The 23,809-nt window shown below is 46.9% G+C and overlaps 1 protein-coding gene and 1 long non-coding RNA gene across 3 annotated transcripts in view; both read left to right on the plus strand.

The window, feature by feature from the left end:
• Positions 1–23,809, plus strand: part of TMEM178B (transmembrane protein 178B) — a 358,780-nt gene that overhangs the window by 79,850 nt on the left and 255,121 nt on the right. The window lies entirely within an intron of this gene.
• The window catches only part of LOC128775613 (uncharacterized), a 30,294-nt gene that overhangs the window by 5,193 nt on the left and 1,292 nt on the right, over positions 1–23,809 (plus strand). The window lies entirely within an intron of this gene.

Raw genomic sequence — 23,809 nt, forward strand, 5'->3', positions numbered from 1 at the left:
ATTAAAAGGAAACTCAGAGAAACTGAGATCCCAGCTAAACCTTTATTTTATAGACTAAGAAATTTGTAACCCCAATTGGGGAAGTAATTTTCTTAGGGTTTTTGGTGATCAATGATCATAACTATTGAAACCTTGCTTCCCCCCCACCCCCAATATAATAATACCATTTGAGAGGCAGGAGTACACGTTTTTCTTTTCATAAAAGCCAAGTGAATATAACAACAGCATTATTTTAAAGATTAGAGCTTCTTATTCACAAACGTCAAATGTGAAAGTCACAGAATTTTAGCAGAATTGGCAGATGTGTTGCTAGGTTGAGCGATTGGTTCGGAAATAATGACTGAACAATGCTGTCATTAGAGGGGAGTAGGCACGTCAGTGCAATGATCAGAAGCAGCCTACATGGGAGCATTTCACCCTGATCTTATGTGTAGGATTATATAAATACTGCAGTGTTGGCATTTGAAGTCCTGTCCAGCACTGAGGTACAGTGGAGGGAATTAGGCTGGGATATAGGACTGGGGGTCCCGTGTTTACTTTGCTGCTGGTGTTGGGACCTGGGTACAATAGTCACCCCTGTGGTTCTTTTACTCGTTTCAAAAATGACAGATTGGACTAGATGGAATCTCAGGCCAATTCCAAGGCTAAGATTCTAATTGTTACATCAGTGATGGATATTCCATGGATTTTCACTCTATTGCTGTTACTAACAAAGACCTAATCTTCATTCAGTTGTGTTGGACGGAAAATTCCCCAAATAAGTGGCTTCCATAAAATAGAGGCTATTTTTCTTTATCATTAAAAAAAATAAATGAAAGTTTTGAGTTAGTAGTTCAGGGCTGATAAGACAGCACCGAGTATCACCAGGGATCTATGCTTCTAACTTCGCTGCCATCTTCAGGACGTCTTCCAGGTGAATTTAAGGTTGCCTTGTGGATCAGGGTGGCTGCTGAAGCGCCAGCAATCATCATCATTTTAACAGGCCAGCAAGAGAGAGAAGTGGAGGAAAGGAAAAAGGCACTTGCCTCTCCTTTTTACAGACCTATTTATTTTGGAATAAGTTTAGATTTACAGAAAAGTTGCACAGAGTTCCCCTATATCCTCCATTCACCTTTTTCTAATGGTAACCTCATACATAACCATGGTACATTTATCAAAATCAAGAAGTTAACATTGGTACAATACTGTTAACCTAACTCTAGTCTTTGGGTTTTACCGGTTTCTAGAATAAGGCTCCTTTTTGGTCCCAGGATCCCATCCTGGGGACCACACTGCATTTAGTTGTCATGTTCCTCAGTCTCCTTTGTTCTAGGATGGTTTCTGTCTTGTTTTTCACCACTGCGACAGTTTTTAAGAATACGCGTCAGGTGTTTTGTAGAAAGCTCCCCAGTGGAGGCTTGTCTGATTATTCGTCAATGGTTAGACTGCAGTTTTGGGTTTGGGGGAAGAATCCACAGAGGGCGAAGTCGCTTTCTCATGGCATCGTATTAGAGTCCTTCGTCTCAGCGTGACTTGTTACTGGTGATGTTAGCCCTGATCGTTTGATTAAAGGGGCTCTGCCACGTCTCCACTGTCCAGTTACTCTTTCCCTTTCCAGGCTCTTTTTTGGTTAGAAGTTTCTAAATTAAAAACAAAACAAAAAGTTTCTAAATTCAGCTCACCCCCTAGGGAGGGGCAATTCAGGTTCGCCTCCCGGAGCCCCTTCGTTTCCCGGCGCGTTCCTGGAAGTCCCACACTTAGCCTCTGCTTCGACTGGCTGGAGTTGCGTATGGTGTAACTGATGTGAAGAGCTTTGGCTGGAATCCGCGGCCGGGTTCAAGTCCTAGCTGTGGCACTTCATGCACACTTTGAATTAGGCAAATTGCTTCTGTGTGTTGCAGTTTTTCCTCGGTTTAAAAAGGTGCTAATGACCGTACAGGCTCATAGGGTCGTCGTGAGGATTGAGTGAGCTTCTCCCACGTAAACGTGCTAAGGGTTGTGCCTTTGGTGGCACGTCGTTGGCCGTCAGCCTCGTTCTGTGGCCACACCTAGCTGTGAGCGAGGCTGGGAAATGTAGTCCTCTTCCCAGGAAGCAACACACGTAGCTAAAAACGGGGGCGCTGAGTCCAAGGAAGAGAACGGGAGCTGGATGTTCAGAGACCGCCAGCAGTGCCCGCCATGATCACTGTGCCCCAGATGTGGATGGCGAGGCCTACGGGAGGTGGGGCAGGGATGGGAGCATCCTTCGCCTTACAGCGCCTCCCTCGGAAAGGGTCCAAGGTGTTCTTGAGGTAGTCACTGTGGGCCCTGGGAGAGTGAGAAACAGATTGCAGCCCGAAGGGAGCTAAGCGGTCATCAGGAGTTCTGGGTCCTGCTGGGTTTACGTTATCGCTGGGGGAGAATTCGTCTCCTCGCCGTGTTGGTTTCCTAGCAAGGACGCCTGGTGAGCGGTTCACACTCCGCCCATGCTGATAGAAGCCACGATGCATCCATTTGAGAGTGTTTGATACGTTTGCTTTCTTAACCATGCACTTACTTGATCGTCCAGAAGGAAGAGATGGATGGGCTAGAAGGCTTTACAAAGTTCAGAGCCACACCACAACTCCCTTGTTGGCAGCGGGGTAAGAAGGAGCATCCTTGGGGATGAGGAGGGCTGACCTGCAGAGGAGCCTCGGGAATCACCCCAGAACCCGCCCCAGTGCCATCTTGCATGTCTCAGGTGCTCCTTCAGAGCCCAGTAACTGAGGCCTGGGTCACTGCCAAGCCTTGCCTTTGGGTTTCCAGGTTTGCAAGGAGGACACGGACAGGAAGGGTGAGGAGTGGCTCTGCCGTTGCTCCTGGGATCTAAACACTAACCACGGCTGTAACCCTGCATGATGTGTCTGCTGCGTCACCTCCTGGAGTTTGGTCCCTGCGGGTGGCTTTGGATAGGCATTCCCTCCCCTTACTTGTCCTTGTCAGGGTCCTGGCAACAGTTTCCTTCCAGTCTATTGTTAACTCTGCCAGATTCCTGCTTTTTGTATTTTTTTATTTTAAATATTTTTATTTTCAAGTGATCTCTACACCTAGCGTGGGGCTCACACTCACAGCCCCTGGGATCAAGAGCCCCACGCTCTACGGACTGAGCCAGCCAGACGCCCTTCATATTTTGTTTAGAGAATGATCGTGTTAGAAGTCCTATCTGGAGCTTGCTGTGTGGCTGAGAGTTAGTCCTTTAACCTCTCTGGGCTCCAGTCTTGTCCGTCAAATGATGATGTTGACTGACCGTATGTGATCGAAGATCCCCTCCAGCAGAAACTGCTCTGGGCTTGTTGATCTGACCTGAGGGAACTCATTGCTGGACACATTATCCAGAGTTGCCCACCAGCATCCTGTCCTTCAGCGCAGGGCTTAAGAAATGACCTCTTGGCCCATGCAAACCTGAGGAACGCCAAGGTGTCCCTCGGTGTCCTTGGTTTCTCTGCATGACTCCCAGGCAGCTCCAGCGCGGGGCGCCCCATGTGCCCCGTCTCCGCCACGTGCAGCCTCACAAGGTAGGCACGGCGAGGGTGTGTAAATGGCATTGTTCTGCCAGTTCAACGGCTCCTTGCTCTGGTCAGGTCTTATTAGGAATGACAGCTCTGAAGCAGATTTGTGCCTTTAATCACCTTGCCACATACAGGGGCCTGGATCTGTGTCACCGACGTCCCTCGCGCTCTTTCATCCCTTTGATCAGAGAAGGTGCCTGATGCGCCATCTCACAACGGGCTTCCTTCCAATCCCTTAAACCGAACACATTTTGCAAAATGCTCCCGCCCCGTGCTGTCCCCAAACGCATAATTAGTGAATAGAATGGAGCTATCTTCCAGATTCTGAGGCGGCTACCTCTCTGAGGCCCCTGTAAAAAGAATTCAGCCCCGGCAGGTGGTGTCTGCGGCCCCTCCCCCTGGGCAGCATCCTGGAGGCCGGTTTGGCTGTGGTCTGAGAGCTCCTTCCCATCGTTCACTCGGGGAACGTAGGTCAGCACTCTACCATATCGTTGCCTATACAGTTCTGTGAAAATCCCCTAATCTTCTCCCTTCCTTGTCCCTTTCCTGCTCTCACGTGTTCCCACACTTAGAATGCCCGCGGCCGGGCTTTTATATAGCACTTTACAGCTTGTGTTCTGTTTCTCATGTGTATTTTCAGAACTTGCCTGATTTTCACCACATCCCTTTGAACTGGCCAAGACGGAGACCAGAAACCCGGCTTCCAGGGAGGTTAGGTGATTTGCTTAAACTGGTGGAGATGGACCACACCCCAAGCTGGGTCTTCGGTCCCTTCTGATCCAGGACCTCTGACATTTCTTGCTTTTGACTTGGTGTCATTTCATGGACTTCTGGCGGCAAGTTATTCTCCCGGTGACTGAATTTAATGCACACTTTACGTCCTCTCTTTCCACGGGTGAGCTCTGCCTTCGAGAAGGTTCTTCTCTTTGGAGAACTGCACGCAAAGCTCGTCTTTACTTGTGTATCTGGAGAATGCAGTTTGTGGAATTCTATCAAAGATGCAAACTTGAGAAATTTCAATCAGGCAGGCTCTTCCCCAGATTTTGCTCTCATCTTCTCTTTTAACAAACGGTTCCTCCTGGATATTTTCTTGAACCTCTAATTCATCTAATTAATATCTAGGCACATGGCTTTTGAGGCGATAAAGGCTCTTACTGATCAAACGGTCCCAGTCTCAGGAGAGAATCATCGACGTGTTTGTTTGTAACATTCCTCCGATATTTATTGAAGTCTGGTCATGCCCAGAAAACTCTGGGGATACAAAGATGAAAAAGATATTGGTTCTGGTCTCAAACCCACAAAGATTACCGGGGCTGTTAGGCACTTGAGAGATTCTAGTGCAATTTCCCTCATCTTATTTTTAAAGTGTTTACACGTATGCCGGTGATGTTTAGTGATATTTGCACAACTCTGAATTAAAGAAAAACATTTCACCCACGATCCTGCCACACCCCCAAATCAAGCTGTTTTTAATAATTTGTGTTCTACTTTTTGTCCATGTAAGTACCGTCCATCGATTTTTCTTCAATATTATACAGATGTTGTTCCATATTGCCGTGTAGGCTTTTGATTTGCTTATCACGTGTAGGTTTGTGTACCTAGGCTTTACCTTTGGATACTTAGGTTTCCACATTTTTGCCATTGTAGAGCCTCAGTTGACAATTTTTTTTTTTTTTTTTGCGAATAACTTGACAATTCCCTTGGGTTTTTTCATTAGGCTCTATTTCTTGCAGTAGGATTGCCGGGCCAAAGATGGGAGGTACTGTCCTCTTGTTATTTGCGCGGTTCTGTTAACGCTATCATCAACAAAGTGTGAGTTAGTTTTCTTGAGGAGAATTGCCCCCGGATGGAGTCCTTTGTATTCTAACAAATAATTCTTGGAATCCCTTGCAGTGACTGTCTTACGGCTGATTGAACCTTGTTTCCTTCATTGCAGTTCTCCTTTGTGATGTGGTCAGTGACAAAGAGCATGGGTGTGTGACTTAACCTGAAGCCTTCCGTTGTTGATGAAACCTGGAGCCTTCCGTTGTTCATCTGCGGAGTGGAGGTCATCAGTTGTCTCTGAGTTGTGAAGGATCAAATAGTATAATTGGTGGAATTTTATTACCAGGGAGGTAATAAGCCAGGGAGGACCTCGTGGGGTTGGGGGCAGACGTGTGCAAACCGAGAAGGGTTTGGAAATGCCGCAGACAGAACTAATTCCAGACCAGTCCCTGTCAGTCAGGCCTTCGTTTAAGAGCTGTCTTCCCCTTACTAGCCCTACCGTTGTGGGTCCTGTACTGAGCGCCAGACTCCTGGGTGCTGCTCCTTTCCTGAAGGATGACTGGGACACTGGAGCAGATGCTGGGGGTGGTGATGGGGTGGGGTACACCTGCCATGCATGGGAAAGTCGGCGCTCCTCTGTCACAATCCTGTGCCTTGTTGCTTTTCAGTTCCCTCTGATTGCTTGCTCTGCACCACATGAGCGGATCAGTAGTTTTTTTGTTTTTTGTTTTTTTTCTTAATGTTTATTTTTGAGAGAGCGTGAGCAGGGGAGGGGCAGAGAAGGAGGGAGACAGAGGACCCAAGCAGGCTCTGAGCTGTCAGCACAGAGCCTGATGCACGGCTCGAACTCATGAACCATGAGATCATGACCTGAGCTGAAGTCACACACTCAGCTGACTGAGCCATCGGATGCCCCAGTGGATCAGTAGTTATTACCTGCAATTACCAAACTACACGTACACCCAAATATAAAATAAATACTTGATGTAAAACCCTTCTTTCAATCCTCCACGTTACTCTTCACTCCTTAATGTAGATCTAGTGTCTATTTACACATAGTGAATATTTTAGAGTTTTTGCTGTGTGACAGACACTATTCTAACTGCTTTCCATGCCTTCTTTTATCCACATAACAATGCTGTGATGTAGGTACTAATGTTAAATTTATTTTCCTGTTTGGGAAAGAGTCTGGGAGCTCAAATAGCCCTCAATTAAGGTCCCTTAGTTGCTAAGTGTTAGAGCTAGGACTAGAAGTCAGGTATGCATGTATGTATGTATGTATCTATGCATTTATATTATTTATTTTGAAAGAGACCAAGTGAGAGTGGGGAGAGGGGCAGAGAGAGAGAGGGAGAATCTCCAGCATGTTCCGTGCTGTCAGCACAGAGCCCAACATGGAGCTCAAACTCACAAAGCTGAGATCATGACCTGAGCCGAGATCAAGAGTTGGATGCTCAATTGACTGAGCCACCCAAGCACCCTGAAAACTCGGGTCTTTAAAAACACTCTGCTCAGGGGCACCTGGGTGGCTTAGTCTGTTGAGGGTCTGACTCTTGGTTTTGGTTTGGGTCAAGATTCCAGGATCATGAGATTGAGACCTGAGTCAGGCTCCATGCTGAGTGTGGAGCCTGCTTATGATCCCCTCCTTCCTCTCCTTCCCTCTCTCCCTCCCTCTCTCTTTCTCTCTCCTTCTCTCTCTCTCCTTCTCTCTCTCTCTCCCTCCCTCCCTCCCTCCCTTTGCACTCCTTCACCACTCACATGTGTTCTCTCTCTCTCTCTCTCTGTCTCTCTCAAAAAAAGAGTAATAATAAAAAACCATTTTGCTCATTGGTGTTTCTGGGTTGTGTCTTGGCCAGACCCACACCCATGACTGATTCTGGATCCGGGTGCACGGGCACCCTTGCTGGCCTCAGTCTCCCTTGTGATCCTTCCGGGGGATGCTTGCATGTCCTATACACAAGGGGGTGGTGGGGTGTCACAGGGGGAGAGCCAGCGAAGGGGACAGTGTCTCAGATGGGGTGGTGTGTAGAGGGTTAACAGTAGAATAGGCCTTGTGAGCATGTGTGAGTGTGGGCCAGGACTGTGTGCCTGCAACTGTTGCTGGAGTCTGCGCGTTCATTTTCAGCAAATATTTGTTGAGTACCTACTGTGTGCTGGTGCTGGAAGGATTGCCACCATTTGTCGTGCACTTGCTGTGCTCCAGGCACTATAGTGGGTGCCTTATGCACATTTCCACTGTTCCTCCTGGTAATGCTTATGTTACATATTGCTCTCATAGGGAAACTGAGGCACATAGAGGTTAAATTATTTGGTCAGAGTCGCACAGGTGGAGTGGAAGCATGATTTCCGCTCCCGGGACAGTGAGCGTGAAATAATGTATTTCATAGTTGCGTTTCATTTCGGTGACTCATTCATTCATTCACAAATCTTTCCTGAGAGCCTGAGAGGTGCCAGCCACACTACAAGGCACTGGATTAAAGAGTGAAACCCTGACTAGCTGCTGCCAGAGAGACTATTAATAGCATTACATAGAAAGTTCCAGACTCCTTTTACCCTGCCCTGATGAGGGTGTCAGGAATGCCCAACCCAGCACCCAGGGGAGAAGCAGGTTTGGTCGCAGGGTCTCGTTGGCAGTAGCCAGTGAGGACCCTGCTACCTCCGGGCAGCACAGGATGCAACCCAGAGGACGACCTGAGCAGATCGAACAGGGACAGATGAGGACAGAAGCAATGACAGCCATGTCGGCTGAGGGAGGAGGAGTTCACGATCAGACGTTGAGGGTGTACGGCTTCCAGTTTGCTCTACATAATTACATGTAAATTCTATCCCAAAGCAAAGATAGTCATTTTCAATTAATTCTTTTGTTCTCCTCATTAGATCCTAGTTAAAACACTCCTTGAGGTATTCTTACAGGAGGAGACCTGCATAAATTGTGTGTGTGTGTGTGTGTGTGTGTGTGTGTGTGTGTGTGTGTGTGTGAGAGAGAGAGAGAGAGAGAGAGAGAGAGAGAGAGAGAGGTAAATCCTGTAAGGTGGACTATAAGTAAGCTCCTTGAAGGCAAGAACCACGTCATATATGAATCCGTTCCCAGTGCCCGGCACCATGCATGACAAGGAGTAGATACTCAATAAATGTATTGTTTCCTTCTTGAACTGGACAGATACTGTGCAAAGTGTTATGGAAACAGAACAGAACCAATCACTGCTTGACCACCCCCTACCCAAACCTTTTCCCCTGGGTATTTGGGAAAGGCTCCATTGAGGAGGGATAGTTGAGTCAGATCTTCTAGAATGGACTGTGGTCATGGCTGAGGATGTGGGGATATGGAAGAAGACAGCCTATCTCATGGGAAAATTATAACCCCAACAACCTGCAAATCTAATTTGAGGCTGCATGACAATGACTTAGGCCTGGAATCTTTTTCTCTCCCCTGAATGTCAACCCCAGTCAATCCACAATGGTTGCCTGAATTTGTGTTGAGGGAAGGATTTGGAGGTGCCCTACTGACGTTGTTTGGTGGCCGTGCTTGCCGTGGTGTGGGAGGGGTGCTGGCGGTATTTGTATCACAATTTGGCCATCCCCATTTTAGGTCTCTGGGCTTCTAAAGAAGACCCTTAGTCCTTCCTTTTGTCTCATCCCAATCGCTAAGGGGAGGCACGTTCATGGTTTATGGTGCCAGCTCCACAAGGGCAGGGACTGTGCAGGTGAGAGAACTGGTTCTTTACTTTTTCATCCGGGTTCTCCATCAAAAAATTTCTTAGGAGGCTGAAGCTGCAGGCTTCATAGGCTTTGAAGAGATTCTAGGGGAGCTGCTCTCTTTAGAAACTCATCAACGAGGAATTCTGCATCTGGGAGGACTCAGAAACAAATATTTTCATGCTCTCCACTTTGTTATAACGCCTAATCGTTTCTTCTAAAGTTGTTGAGGTATGAACTGAACTAAAAAGGTTAAATTTCTAGATCACTTAAGCTTTAAGCTAAAACTTAAACATAGTGTCAAACAATCCTATCAGAAATAACTTGAATTGATGGTGAGGCTTTCTTCCTTCTCAAAGGGCTCACTCCTACCCGTCATTAAGATATAGCTGGTGATATTCTGTTATCCTAAGGTCAGGTGTTGTTCATTGCTGTGATGCAGTTGTGTCCCCAAAGGTCATCGGGGTGCTTGCCCCTCACTAAATGGTTCCAGGTTGCTCTGACTTTTGAGATCTTCGGTCTTGATTTTGTTTTCCTGTGTCCTATCTTGACACCAGAGGACCACCTCATGGCTGCTGTCAGTTGTCTGCTCTTAGGACTTTTCGTTTTATAATTTTCTGTGGCCTCCAAAGTCCCATAATTAAGCCTATTGGCTTTTGTCTAAAGGAAGCAGCACCAGGCCTGAACGAAGGCCTTGAGGGACTTTTATTCCAATGAATACAGAACATGTGCTTCGTGTGTGTGTGTGTGTGTGTGTGTGTGTGTGTGTGTGTGTGTGTGTGTTTGGGCTTGTCCCGGAGACTCTTCTTACTTCCTTTTGGGTTCTCAGCTGGCTTTTCCTTGTCAACGAGGCTGTGTAAGTGAGCAGGTAAATGAGGTGTAACTGTGCTTAAGAGATTTGCTGATTTTACTCAAACTTAACACCATTGGTCTAGAGCATAAGACTCCAGGCTGGAGAGCTCAGGATCTGCATATACTTGGTAGAATTTGCTTCACTGTGCAGAAACTTGGAAAGGAAGTGCTCTCCTGCAGCCTAGCTCCCATTAAAGAATTTACTTTCTTGGATCAAGAGTTGTATCAAGGTCCGATATTATAAAAGTTAATAACCCACCCTGAAGGGTTAATGCCAATTTAGGCAAAGTGGTGGAGGAATTTGCCAGAAGGAAACCTTTTTGAAAAAAGGCATTTTGATTAATTAAACTTTTTGTTTCATTTTGGGAGACAGAGGGTCAGGAAAGGTTTTCTGATAAAAAGTCATCATTTGAAATGGTTCGTAGTATTAGTAGCTGGCAAGTCCTTTACCGTGGACACAATGTACTGCTGCTTAATATGCAATGTCACTCGCAGCTAATCCCTTTATTGATTTTTTTTTTTCCCTCTGAATTTGCTGACAGCAGAAGATTAGGTCTAGAGAAATAGTTGCAGTTCAGGTTCTATTTGACAATATTTAGAATTTAAAGTGACCTTTAACAAAGAAAAGGCTGCATGGAGTGGGATTTAAGTGGTTCAGGACAGGGTGCTATTAAGGGCAAGGTAGAAGGGAATGCATTTTTAATGCCAGTGTCAGGGCAGGCCATCCTGGGCAAGTGTCCTTTGTCCTTAGGGCCACGTGAGACACCAGTGCCAGGCTGATCCTTGGCTTTGCTGCAAAGGAGATGAAGTTTGACTTTGTCCTGTTCAGTCTTTTTTTTTTTTTTTTTAAATTAAAGTTTATTTATTTATTTATTTTGAGAGAGTGTGAGCAGGGGAGGGGCAGGGAGAGAGAATCCCAAGCTGCTCAACACTGTCAGCAGGGAGCCTGATGAGGGGCTCGAACCCACGAACCGTGAGATCATGACCCAAGGTGAAATCAGGAGTCGGACGCCCAACCAACTGAGCCATCCAGGTGCCCTGTGCTGTTCCGTCCTGAACGTACGGTACTCTCCCTTCCTTAACCCTCTCCCACAGTCCCTTTTTCTCTCTTGGCCTCATTGGTGTTGTCCACAGCTCTCCCTGGTATAGTCCTCCCGGGCTGCACACCTGCACGGCACCGTGCTCCCGCACCACCTCCTACCTCCACCCACTTTTAAGAGGAAAGCGATCTGATTAGGATGTCAATAGTCTGTGGTCCTTAACTGTCCGTGAATTTAAGCCTTTGAAACAATAGGGGCCTTTATTCCTTTGAGCTTATTAACAGGTCAAATGGTGGAGGGAGAGAATTGGTAGATGTGGTTTAACAAAATAAGAATCTAAATAAAATACAAATACATATATGCAAAAGCATGACATTCATTCCAGCCTTGTCCTCAACTCTGCACTCTGCTTCTGAGGTCACCCTCTCTTCTTTCCCTTAGTCACGTTCAGGGGGACAAATTTCATACCCCATTGGTAGTTTTACTGTGTCAATCTGAGCTTGCGTTAGACTTGGTCATATTTTAGGTGTTATTTCACTGGGGTATATTCAAATCCAAGGGATGGGTACTATTTGAAGTATTCTCCTTTTACTTTTCAGCATCACCTGGCAGAGGATGGTGACGTCTGCATTAATTCCTGAATTGCATAGTTCCTAGTTGTTTGACTTGTCACCTAATTCCTCTGGTCCTTAGTTTCCTTATCTGAAATGAGAAATGTCACCAGATATCTCTAACATCACTTCCAATTGTAAAATTACAGGTTTTATTGTGCCCTGCCCTCTGTTGCTTCTCAGTCTCCTTCCAGAAGGCTCTGAGTGAGGAAATTCCACCACCATTCGTCTACCCACCATCCAGCTCTCACGTGCTGTGCAATAGTGAGGTGTACAGGGTAGGATGATGAGCGTTCAAAGGCTTCGGAAGGCGTGGTCCTCTTCCCAGGGAGTTTATATATTTGTTTTAGAGACAAAATGAGATGTATGTGTGTCTGACCTCTGGCTGTTTTATACAAGTTTGTATCATCACAGCAATGTGCTCATAAACATATCTTTACACGTATGGTTAGACTGTAAGCCCTTTGAGGCCTTAATACTATAGTAAGTTCTTGACACATGTGTGTTGAAGTTCATGATAAAGTATGTACAGTGGGAATGTGTAATCTTGGGGGCCACCAGTGTAGAGAGATGACCACAGAAGGGTCTTCTTCAAATCTACAGTGACTGTGAGTTCAGGTTCACAGCCAGGAGCTGGTAGCAGGAGCCACGGCCATGTGTTCCCTTCCTCTGTCACTGGTTCTTGAGTCTGGTCCTTGAATGCTTAAGGACCATGCTAAATGGTACCTGTCATTTCCTAAAACTCTTGACAATTCTCCCTCCCTGGGCGGTGAGCCTTTCCATGATCCACCATCCCCTTTCCTAGAATGCTGGTGTTTCCGGCTGCCCAACTAGGAGGTTCATCTCGACCCAAAGTGTCCTGCTTCCAGGGTCTACCCACCAGCTTAGACCCCTTGCCTCACCAGCAACATTGATATTTGGACCTTGTGATTCTTGTTCAGAGCTAGACCTGGAGTTGGCTAGTTCTTCTCACCCAGGCCTATTTCGAATTGCACACTGTTCCCTATTAGCTTACATCTGAGGTCCTCATGCCTTGAAGCTGGACCTGCAAGAATTAAAATATTGGGAAAAATTAGGGCTTAGGAATTTTGGGGTTCTGGAAATTCAGAAGTCTGTCTTGGGCATCAGGAGCGACTCAAGCCTGCTATGCATTGGCCTCAAGACACCACGATTGAGAAGACCTTCATAATTAAGGACACATTCTTTGAAGCCAAGAATGTTTTTGGACTCTTCTTTTTGGATTTCAGTCCAATTGTAGGTCATGGGCTCTCTGGAATCACACAAGGGAAAAGAAGTGGGTCACCTGGCTGGAAAGAGTTAGTGGGAGAAACTGAGAGATGGGATGATGTAGATGCTGGCATTGACTGGTCTGCTTGGTGTTTATCAAGACCTGGAAGTGAATCATTGAAGCAATACTGTTGTCCTAGAGGTTATGGAAGTCTTGCATTTTGTCACGTATTTGGAGCCTTTTATTGGAAAATTACATGTGTGTGAGTGAATGAGTTGTACCTTAACTGGCCAAAGTTTCTCCTCATCAAAACCATGTTGACTCTAAGTCCCACAAATTCTAAGTCCGGGGGTATAAGAGCTGTGTCCTTGCTGGCCTCTTCACAGACTTCAGATCTTCCAGCAGCGTGGGCTCAGTGAACCAAGGATGGTAGAAAACTGTTCTTGACCTTTGGCACCTTCATAGCTCACTCTCTCCCTGCCGTCAACATGCTTCCTCCCAAATTCCTTTGCTTTGCCCTTCGTTATCCGAAATGCAAATGGGACTAACTTGGTAGACAGTCAGAAGTAGTGCTTTAAGTCAAAACTTTTCATTCTTTCAACAGGCCTGGGATTGAAGTTCTTTGTGTTATGCTCAACCAATGGTTCTTTGCTAGGCATTAGATGTGTAGAGAAGTGCCATTTTCTGATTTCAAATCATTTGGAAGCACCTATTTATATCGTAACCTATATATATAACCTAACTGAGCCAAATAGATCTCTATGTTTACTAATGCGACATTTCCTTAGACTTGATTTCCAGCTTGCTTTTTCCTCCTCCTCTTTCCTGCCCCCCCTTCCCAAATCACACTGTAAACTGTTGAGGCTGTATTAACTTTCTCCCCCAGCATCCAGTGCAGTGTCTGATACCTAATCACATGAGTAACATACCATATATATATGTATGTATATATACATATATATATATACACACATATACATATATACATACATATATGTATATATACATATATATACATATATACACACACATATATGTATATATACACACATATATGTATATATACACACACATATGTATATATACACACACATATATGTATATATACACACACATATATATGTGTACATATACATACATATATATACATATATATATGCACACACACATGTATATGTATACACACACATATATATATGTATATATATGACATGGATATATATGATAACGTGGATAATTGGGAACATTGATGATTCTGATGTTTGATAACCAAGAGCATTTTCCTGGCAATGGCATGTTCTAAGCTGAGGGTTGTGGGTGTGTCCAAATGCTGGCCCCCTCACTGCACAAAGTAGCCAGCTTTGGCCTCTGAAAAGGAACCTCACCTTCAGACATGGCGTCAGCCTCCAGCTGGATGGTCCTCCCAGCTGGGATCCTCTCCCTAATGCCTTTTTGGAAGGTCTTTCCTTCACTTGGAGGGTTTTAGCCAAAGGGGAGAGATTTTTTATGGTTTTCCTGGGGGAGTATCCCACAAGGTCTGCTCCAGAACAGCGCAGACTGTTAGCCACCAGTAACGAGAAGGGCAGTTTGTTGGGACACAGGTCATAGAGTGAGATTCTGAAGAGCATATCTCCTGCATTGTGTTGCACGGCATTTTGCACAGTTGTTCAGTAAGTGTTGACTGAATTGTACCTGGTTGGGTTGTTCTGATTCTCACCATCTTTCTTCCCCTCCTATTGTTCTTTAGGGATTCTCTGGTTCCTCCTATTGGGTTTAGGAAGTTCACAGGGGTGTCTCATGTATGTTTCTAAATGTTGTTTCTTGGCTACTTGGTGGGCTCTGACATTTCCTTCAGAATGTGTCAAGATCTGTCTTCTCTGACAGTGACACCTGCCTATCGGCCTCTTCTGCTCCCCTGCTAGGGTCTCTTGCTTGTCTCCATGTCTGATGTGGGGGAATGCTTGCTCTCCTGGTCTGTTCTAGATTTGGACTGGTCCAGCTTGCTGCCACACTCTGACTTCCCAGGAGCCTGGCGCTTGCTTGTAATTTCATCAGAAAGGGAAGGATTGCTCCCTCCGTTTCGTGGGTCACCCACCCATGCTGCCTTGTATGGGGGAGGGTAATGTCTTATGGAGATTTTTGGCAAGTGGCACTTCCATTTGTTTTGTTACACCTCTCTCCCCTGGGGCTCTGGCATGAATCCCTGGGGCCAGGAGCCGAGGGACTTGAGCAACACATCCTACTGCGTTTGGAGTCACTCTTCCCTCATTCTCATCCATTGTCCTGGGACCAATCTCTGCACAGTGACTTTGTCTCAGGATGGATATTTTCTCCGTCTACTTGGTCTTTGGTGCATATGAACTAATGGGAGGCCCAGAGAGGGAAAGCAATAGGTAATCCCAGGACTAGACTGCAGATACTCTGAATTCCACTCAGCACCTCTTGCTCTGAGCTGCGGCTGCCCTACTGACCCTCCAGACGTGCCCAGACATGTCTAAAGCCCCAGGCAGTCATGGCTTAGGCTTGTGATGGTACTTTGAGTGCTTTTTCTGGGGAGTGTGTATTTAGCATCTCATTCAGAGCCTTGCACAGAGCAGGGCTTCATAGATAGCCTTAATTATAATATTCATACGGACTTTGGTTCTTGATCTGTTTCTTAGAATTCTTTCCTTCTGAAATTTCAATTTCTTGAAACCTTTTGATGCCTAATAACATGGTCTTTCCTGCCCACTGTGACTTGCTACCATAAAAAAAGAAAAACAGGGTTGAGGGGGTATGTGTGTGTTGGGGTGAGGAGAGAAAGCTGTTATCGAGGAGTCAAGGTGACAGGTTGAGTTCATGGTCAAAGAGTCAAGGTAATGGGTAGGAAAGCAGAGTTCATCCTAAGGGTCCAGGTAGGTACCCGAGAGCCAGGAGGGTGGTACCAAAAGCAGTGGTCTAGAGAAGGAGCTGGGTTTTGGAAACTGGATGCCTTTTCAAGGTCGCAGGAGTTTTTTAGGTGGACTGGCTTGGCTTCCAGGAACGCACAAAGATGACTCAAGTAGAGGGGTTCTTGAGAAGATACACCTCAGATGGGAAGGGGAAGAACTGGGGCAGTCCAGGTCTTACCCTCCCTCTCCAGGTCTCTGCTGCTTGCTCACCTCTTTTCCCCAGCTTCCCCACTGCCTGTCTCCCTCCTAACTTTACCCCGCCTTTTATTTTATTTATTCTGGTTTCCTCGGCACCAGCTTGATCTCATGGCACCCTTTCAACTCCTGCCGCATTCTTTCAATGCTTCTGGTGTCCTTTTCAGTTGAGGGAGGATTCCATTGGCTCAGTTCAGGATCTTGCGCTGGGCCCTTGTCACTGGTGGCTGTGGCCCCGGGATCAGCTGGTGCCCAGCAGAGGGTCATGTGGTTCAGCACACGCTCTTTTGAGCAGCAGGGACGATAAGCGAAGCTTCTCTTAGAAGGCGGGGCTCCAAGAAAGGATTTCTCTGGGTTCTTGGAGGTAGAGCTGAGAGAACTGTCACAAAGGTGGTCTCCTGATTCCATGGGGCAGGGAGTAGCCTCACTAGGGGCTGCTGAATGCGGGCTGCGCTCGCTTCAGGGCTCCTGCCTCTGCGGCGTCGTTGAGGAGTCAATGATGATCACGCACGTGGAAGCATCACGAGTCCCCTTGGATAGCACAGAGCCCTTCTCTTCTAGATGCACTTCTTTGATGTTTTAAAAATGACTCTTAATACATGAATTCATGTAGTTTCTGTGTTGTGTGTAATAGCCAAATCCATGTTCACCTTCATGCACCTGAACTCCTTAGGTCTTCACAATATCCCTTTGAGGGAGAAGGGATCTGGCTGGCATTTTAGGTATGCGGTAACTGAGTCAGGGCCAAGTTGAGAGGCTTTGGTCTGGGCGTTCTGACTTCCATTCCCGCCCCTTTTTACTCATGCGTCATACATCTGTATGCAGAGCATTGTACGTCCCTAGGTGTTACGAGGAGATAAAAAAGAAATAAGCTTACATTCTAGTTAGGATAAGCTGCAAACAACATCCATTAAGACCGTCATTTGAGAGCTGATTGCTGTGTGCTGGTGATTGTGACCTTGAAGTACTCACACAAGAGGACACACAAAAATTACAGGCTGCCTCGAAAGTCTGGGATGCGCTGTGGATTGAAGATAAGCCGAGAGAGAATCAAGGTCACGTACTTGTCCAAACCGGGCAACCCTGCAAACAGCCAAGGTTATTTGTTGGTAGTACTGAGCCGGAAGGTGTCTCTGGATCCTGCTCGAGGAGCTCCAGGGCTGGGTGGCCTGATGGGGAATTAATTGACGAGGGATCTGAAGCCCAAACTGAGGAGGTGGCTGTATCCTTGGGAAGAAGAGAGAGGAGGCTGCACAACTATGAAGGTCCGTGCCGAAGCGGTGGTGCATCTTCTAACAGTTTGCAGAGGGCTTCACGACAGGTTTTCTGAGCTGTTTTATTGTAACCAGAAGGAACCTCCGGTGACAGGAGAGGATCCCTCACTGCAGTGTACTGGAATGTAGCCGAGGGGGAGACATGAAGAGCTGTTTCCAGGAGGAAGGCTCTGACAGGTTGGCCACTAGAGGCACAAGAGGGAAGTCTGAGCTCTCCCAGGTAGGGGGAGGGGGCACCCATGGGGGCAGCCACTGACACCATAAGCAGGTACGCAGAGCAATAGGAACTTAGGGGCAGGCTGTATACCGCTGGGTCAGTGCATGGAGGTCTGGCAGCCAGTGGCCGAGCCTCCAGAGGCTCACGTAGGGCCAGGAATCAGCCATCCATCCCAGCCAGGGGGAAGGCAGAGCCCTCAGCTTGGCCATCCCCACAAACCTTAGTCCTGGGAACATAAGGCAGGACTGGTGTGCAAGGTCAAGACCGAGTCAGTGGTGGGAGTGTGGTGCTTGACCGGAGCCTGGGTTTAGAGAGGGGCGGCCCAAGTTGTGGGGAGGGGAGGGCTCTGAGTGCTGAGAACTGTAAGGTGTCCGCCGAGCCCTGTACAGCTCAGGGTGCTGAGCCCTGTACAGCTTTGATGTGGAAGCCAGGAGGGTGGGGTGCAGAATCTGGGGTTCAGAGAGCCAAAGTGACGGACTCAAGACCATTCTTGGCCAGGCTGACGTGGTGCTGGATTTTCTTCATCTTTTACCTTGTTTTGTTTGGAACATTGTAGTGGACTTTTTTGTATAGTGATACATGCACATTGTGATTCATCATCTTAAAAATATCAAAGGATCTACAAGGAACATTTTTTCCCCTTTAATTTCTCTGATCATCCAATCCCCCTTCCACAGACAACCGATATTATTAGTTTCCTTCCAGAGATGTTTTATGTGTGTTCAAGCATATGCCTATATATCTATTTATCATTTTTCCCCACTTCTTAAATAAACGCGGTGTATTTTGCATGCTGCTCTGCACCTTGCTTATTTCCACTTAATTTATCCCATAAGGCTTTCCATATCAGTTTATAATGAGTTGTCTTTTTAAAAATGCTGTATTGCCTTCTATTGTGTGGATATACCATAACTTATTTAGCCAGTCTCCTTCTGATGGAAATTTAGGTTGCTCTTGTAAGCAAAGTGGCAAATGAATAACCTTGTACGTATGTCATTTCACACCTGTGAGGCTGCGTCTCCCAGATAAATGACTAAAAGTGGAATTTCTGGGTCAAATCGAGCCTTTGTAATTTTTAGAGATATTGATGAATTGCCCTTTCGAGAGGTTGTACAAATTTACAAAATTTACACTCCAAGAGCAACTCACAAGTGTGTCTGCCTCCCTGCCCCTCACCACACAGTGTGTTATCAAACCTGGGGACCTTTGCCAGAATAGTTGTTGAAAATGCCATCTCAGTGCAGGTTTAATATATTGTTCTCTCTCTTTGAGTACTCTTGAGCATATTTGCATATTTTAAGGTCCATGAGCTATCTGTTCACCTTTTGTTTATTTTAAAATTGGATTGTTGGTCTTTTTCTTAGTAATTTTTAGGTGCTTTTCATATATGAGGGAGATCAGTGCTTTGTGATTTTTTTCCTAGTCCTTTGTTATTTGAATTGCAAATATTTCTTTTTTTTTAATTAAAATTTTTTTAATGTTTCGTTTTGAGAGAGACAGAGTGTGAGTGGGGGAGGAGCACAGAGAGAAGGAGACAGAATCCGAAGCATGCTCCAGGCTTTGAGCTGTCAGCACAGAGGCTGACGCGGGGCTCATACGCACGAGACGCGAGATCATGACCTGAGCCAAAGTCGGACGCTTAACCTGCTGAGCCACCCAGGTGCCTTCTCTGTCTCTTGATTTTGCTTATGGTGGTTTTTATTGCGTAGAAATTTTGTATTTTTATGTAGGCCAGCTTCTCAGTAATTTCTCTCAGGGATTTTGTGTCATAGTTGTAAAGGATTTCTCCCTCTATGGCTACAGAAGAGTTTTCTCACAGTTTCTTCTAGTACTTTGATGACTTAACTTTTTTTTCCAAACAAATATTTCATCTCCTTGGGAATTATCCTGGTTTAAGGTATAAAAGTATGTCTTCAGTTTAATTTTTACCCAGGTTTTGAATCCCATTTATAAATAAACCATCTTTTTCCTACTGACTTGAGATGACACCATACTCTGTTAAGGACTGAACTGAATCACTCTAAAGTTCCTGTGTTGAAGCCCTATCCTCCAGTGTGACTAATTTGGAGATAGGGGCTTCAGGAAGTAATGTTAAATGAGGCCATAAGGCTGAGGCCCTGCCTGGATAGAGCTGGTGCTCTAAGATCCCAGTCCCTCCCTCCTCTACCTTCCTCTCTGTGCGCCACAGAGAAAAGGCCATGTGATGATAGAGCGAGGCAGCTAGGAGGCGATGTATCCTCAGAAAACAGCCCAGGCACCTTGATCTTGGGCTTTGTTTCCAGATTGGGAGAAAATAAATGTTATTTAAGCCACCTGTCCATGGTGTTTTGTCCTGGAAGCCCGAGCTGGCTAATCCATACCAAATAGTCAACGCCTATGTGTTTTAGGCTGACCCTGGGTTTTCTGAATTCTGGTCCAGTTCTCCTACCACATCACATTGCCCACTGACTAGGCAACAAGGAAAGAGTTGGGGCTTCTAAATCATGGAGAGACTGAGGGACATGCTGGGAAAAGTTTGTGGAGAGCAGGTAGTAGGGAGGGACTGAGAGCAGCTGAGACGTTAGAGAGACTGGAGACAGCTGTCAGGGTGTAGGGCCGGGGTGGGGGAGTTGGGGAGCCATAGGTGACCCAGCCCGGTGAGGGAGAGATTGCAGTGGCTGGCCCAGTAGAAAGAAGGAAGCACCGAGACAGATATCCTGGGAGCAAAGGGGATGGGGGAGGGGGCGGAAGGCTGCTGCGACCTGGGCAGGAGACAGGAGAGAATGGGGGCTGTGTCGTGTTCTTCATTTCCAGGTGTCTATCTCACTGTCTTAGTGGTTCAGTTTCCATGTACTTCTGATGGCCTCATACCTGCCATCAAACCCTCCAACTCCTTAGAGTCTCCCTCTGTTCCCCAAAACATGGCTATGATGCGTACTTGGCGCTCTAACTCCCTGGGGTGGAGTCTTATTATTTATCTTGATCTAGAAAATCTTAATGTATTCCGTCTTCTTTAAGCAAGAAAAACATAAGTGAATAGAAATTTCTCCAGTAATAGCTGCCTGTTCCCTCTTTTAACCATTCTGTTCCCACCTTGCTCCCTGGCTCCCCTGCCCCTCTGCCCCTCCAATGACTTGGGTTTGTCCTGACTTCCTCCCCCTCTAGCCTCTACTTTGTTTTTCATTTTTTTTGGGAGAGAGAGAGAGAGAGAGAGAGAGAGAGAGAGAGAGAGAGAAAGCTAGTGAGCCCGAGAGAGGGAAGAGTAGGGGAGGGGGAGGGAGCCTTAAGCAGGCTCCATACCCAGCACGGACCTGGATACGGGGCCCGATCTCATGACTGTGAGATCGTGGCCTGAGCTGAAATCAAGAGTTAGACACCGACTGAGCCACCCAGGCGCCCCTCCAGCCCTTCCTGTGGAGTGCTCCTGCTCTTAGCTCTGCTTTCTAGATGCTGGGTTCCCTTCTGAAAGCCACCTTGCCAGGCTGGTGCTGCACCAGTTCTGTTTCATTGCAGTGATTGGAGTGGTTCCCTGAGGCCTTGCACAACTACGTAAGAGATGGCTGTCTGTCTGTCTTCTCTCACTCTGCTTCTGTGTGCTGGCTGCTGATTTCAGTGAAGCCCCGAGTGCAAACCCCGAGGGGCCCAGGAGCAACGTTCATTGTACTTAGGGAGGCGTTGGGCAGCCTCTCAAGGAGTGGGTTACTCCATTAGGAAGATTTGCTCTTCTCAGCTCCCTCATTTTGGATTCCTAGGATCCCAGAGGGCATCCACTCACCACCTCTTTGCTCCTATGCCCTGAAAGTACGGCTGCCATGCAGCAGAGGTCCTAGCCCCACGTGTAGGGAGAGCGATGCTGCACCTGTCCCTGCAGGAGCAGGTCAAATCCAAGGGGCCAGGAAGCCAGTGTAGACGAGGAGGGCTCCATATGTGTCCTCCTAGTCCATGCCTCTAGCCGTACTCTGTACTCTGGCTGCATACTGATGCCTGGACAACCAGGACAGCCCCCTGCCTGAGTTCTCCACTCGGTACTCTGGCATCAACCCAAACGATCGCCTGTGGGACTCCACCAAGCTCTGGCTCTGGACTAGTTTGCTCCCGTTGAGTCAACCGTGGGTTCGTTGGGCGCTGGCAGGCCCCACACTACCCCTTCCCCCCCATGTTCTACATCCCACCAAGCTGAAGAACATGGTCCTCTTCCTTTCCCCAGCATTCCCTGGTGTCCTCAGCCATCCATGACCTTCCCTCCCTCCGCCAGCACCGGGTGGTGTTCACCGTGTGCTGTATCCTTTGTGCTTTCCTGGGTCTCCGTCTCATTTGTCCTGTTAGCATCCATCCGCGGGGCCAGCACCTGCGTGCGCTAGGGGAGGTGAATGGGATGCACAGGTGATTAGTGAGATGCTCCTGGGAGGAGATCAGCAGGAGGTGAGTGGCCCGGCCCCCCAGGAGGGTCTCTTGCCATTAAAACTTGGATGATGTGTCTTTGATTTTTGTTAAGGGAATGGGTGGATTTCTTCTTGAATATGATTGTATTCTTTCTTAGTGGATCCCAGAAGACAATATTTTGTGGGAGAAAAAACTTAAAATACAAAAAGAGAAGGTACAGTAGGTGGAACTCTACAGTTCTGTTTTTTCACTCAGCGTTATATTTTGGGGACTGTTTCTGTCTCAGTATACACGGTTCTAGGTTATTCATTTATTATTTTTTTTAACGTTTGTTTATTTGTGAGACAGAGAAACAATGTGAGTGGGTTAGGGGCAGAGAGAGAGGGAGACACAGAATCCGAAGTAGGCTCCAGGCTCTGAGCTGTCAGCACAGAGCCCAACGTGGGGCTCGAACTCACGAACTGTGAGATCATGACCTGAGCTGAAGTCGGATGCTCAACCGACTGAGCCACCCAGGCGCCCCTAGGTTATTCATTTAAACTATCATAGAATATCCTATCCTGTGAATATAGCCACACTTGTCTCCTACTTGATGGACCTTCAGTGCCATACGGAGCATCCTTTGGGACCTCTCCTTCTTGGCACATGTGCAGGAGTTTGTCTGGGGGGTGGGGCATGATTTGGGGCCACTGGACATCAACATCACCAGTTCACTTGATTTGGTCAAGTGTTTGTAACAATTCACACTCCCATCAACCGGTCGAAAGCTTCTTTCCCCCCGACTCTTTACCAAACATTGATATTCTCTGACTCAGGTTTTTCTCTTTTGATTGGGTGGTGGAATGGGGGGCAGCATTTCCAGGAAGTTTAAAAGAAAAATTCCACCTTGGCTTTGACCCACGATCATCAGGTTCTGGCTAGGGGACACTAAGTGGTGCTATCCTCATGGGTCAGAGGCTTGTCCCACATGGCGACTTGTCTGGTTATGGGTGTTCAGACTGTACTTGGTGCTGTGTAGTCAGAGTGATGTTTCTTTTGTCGTGGAAGTGAGGATCTCACAGACGCGGGGTGTAGACGGGTTGGAGAAGGTCACTGGTGTAACCAGGGTTAGAGTGGCTGGATGTGGGAGGCGGTGGTGTCGGTCCTTGAGGCAGGAGCAGGGTGGTAGGATGTGGCCAGGGTCGGAGCCTGCGGGGAGAGCCCTGAGCTGGGGTTGGGGTGGGGGCGGAGGGCATGCCAGAGCTGGCTGAGGAAGCACACCAGGCAGGAAGGAGACGGGCCGCGGGCAGCCTGTCTCCTAGGATGTGCGTTTCTTTTTGCCAAAGCATGCCAGATAGGTGCTCACTGCATGTCTTAAAAAACCTACCTGGCATCTGACACATATAACAAATCTTCATCTTACATGGATATCGTATAGCTGAAGATATAATAATAACCATTATGGAGAGTTTCCATTGTAGCAGGTGTTAAGTGCTTTTCCTGTATTACTTCACTGAATTCTCACAGTACTCTCGAGGGGGTAGATATTTGTATCCTATCCCTTTAAGTGGAGGCACAGCGGGCTTCATTAATTTGGCCACGACCATACACCAGAGAGTGTCAAAGCTAAGATTTAACCCCAGGCAAGCTGGCTCCAGGGCCCAGGCTCTCAACCACAATAGTGCTGATGGACACAGCACAGAAGAGTAATTCACTATTCATATTTTCATACTTGGGTTTGAGTTTTATTTCAACGAATGAGTCAGGCTAAGTTAACACTTCTTTATTCTAGCCAAGCCATTTAGCTTAAAGGAGAAAATGGTCAATTTTGTAAAATAGAGGGGCTCCCGGATGGTTCACTTGGTTAAGCATCTAACTTCGGCTCAGGTCCTGATCTCAGGGTTTGTGAGTTCAAGTCTGGCGTCAGGCTCTGTGCTGACAGCTCAGAACCTGGAGCCTGCTTTCGATTCTGTGTCTCCCTCTCTCTCTGCCCCTCCCCTGCTTTGCACTCTGTGTGTGTCTCCCTCAAAAATAAGCATTAGAAAAACTAAAATGTATAAAAAGATATTTTGGTAAAATAGAGATGTGAAGAAAAACATAATTTATTGGGGCCTTCTACTTTGTTTCTGTAATCTTTAGTTTCCATTCAGTTTTT

This window comes from Panthera pardus, unplaced genomic scaffold (assembly GCF_024362965.1).
Source record: "Panthera pardus isolate Hobbes unplaced genomic scaffold, ASM2436296v1 HiC_scaffold_8, whole genome shotgun sequence".
In the NCBI taxonomy this organism is placed as follows: domain Eukaryota; kingdom Metazoa; phylum Chordata; class Mammalia; order Carnivora; family Felidae; genus Panthera; species Panthera pardus.